General features: G+C 42.7%; 1 long non-coding RNA gene across 2 annotated transcripts in view; it reads left to right on the forward strand.

Moving 5' to 3' along the window:
* The window catches only part of LOC101846783, a 36477-nt gene that overhangs the window by 26717 nt on the left and 8439 nt on the right, over nt 1-1321 (forward strand). Inside the window, exon 1 of one of the 2 annotated variants that reach the window (XR_001184814.1) lies at nt 1109-1244. The exons of the other annotated variant lie outside the window; for it this stretch is intronic. This is a non-coding gene — a long non-coding RNA (uncharacterized LOC101846783). Of the gene's footprint in view, nt 1-1108; nt 1245-1321 lie in introns of those variants that run through there. 2 annotated transcript variants of the gene reach the window in all.

Genomic DNA, 1321 nt, shown 5'->3' on the forward strand with positions numbered 1-1321 from the left:
ATGCGTGTGTGTGCGTGTGTTTGCGTGTATGTTTGTGTGTGAGAGAGAAAGAGAGTATGTGTGTGTGTATGTGTGTGTATGTGTGTGTATGTGTGTGCTTGTGTATGCGTTAGTGTAGTGGTGTGTGTGTATGTATGCATGTGTGTTTGTGTGCATGCGTGTGCGTGTGTGTGTCTCTGTGTGTGTGTTTATTTGTATGTTTGTATGTACTTGTTATTATTTGCCCTTCTATTTTGGGTGTAGCTGGTTATGCCCCGCCTAGAAAGGTTGTAAGTAAAGGTATAAAGCAGGGGGAGGAAATCTTTGAGACACGGCTTGCAAGGCTCTTGTCCCAGCCAATTGCTGTGAAACATATATATAATTATTTCACGGTCTAGAAGGGACAATTGCAGCCTTGCGTACTTCCTTTTCTTCGACATACCCTCCCCCCCTCCACCCCACCCCGAAAACCCTAAATCCCCACCCTTTTGAGCCATATGACTTAAGGTAACCATGGGCCTGCATGAGTTATGGTGAAATCACGCAGTGTCTTTGTTCCTTAGGTTACCGCTCTTAAAGTTACTTCCAAGATATGAAACTATACCTTAATCTATAAATATGGCCTGAGAGCTTGATAACTTGATTGCGCTTCATGGGTGCGATCAGAAAATTAAGAGTTTCTACAAGTTCCGTGGTGCATTTCTCCTGTTCTTAGCATTATTAATTGATTTGTATGTTAGCATGCATATCACTGACAGACAGTCAATTGCCTGAAAGTTGTAGTTAACAAGTGTGGGTGTATCGGGGGTGAGGTGGGGGGTTTGGGGGGGGGGCTTTACTTTTTTTTAGCAAATAAGGGAGATGAGTCGTCAAGGAGGCTTTGGCTATTTGTAAAACGCATAGAGCATGCTGCAAAGCGTAGATGCGCTGTATAAATGCAATTATTATTACAATTATTATTATTGTTATTGGTATTGTTGTTGTTGTTGTTGTTGTTGTTGTTGTACCGTACTTGTCGGCCAAGGGTGTCTTTATCTACAGGTCACGTGGGTATTCTCCGCCGCAAAGTAGCGTGGGTATTTTTACTCTTAAAATCAGATCCGGGTTTACACGTAGATCTGGTGGCCTTTCAGTAGGCCCCTATTACATTGCTCAGAAGGTTTGAAGCACAGGATTCGGTATAGGCGAAAATAGTCCAAATCTGTTGGATTTTTTTCAATCTGCAAAGAACGACTCGAAGTGTCTCCTGGTGTGTGCTAATTCAGGTAGGATGCATCATTTCGATTACTTCTGCCGCACAACGTATGCAATGCTTTAACTAGCTACTTTAAATGTAAGGGGG

This window comes from Aplysia californica, unplaced genomic scaffold (assembly GCF_000002075.1).
Source record: "Aplysia californica isolate F4 #8 unplaced genomic scaffold, AplCal3.0 scaffold00008, whole genome shotgun sequence".
NCBI lineage: Eukaryota > Metazoa > Mollusca > Gastropoda > Aplysiida > Aplysiidae > Aplysia > Aplysia californica.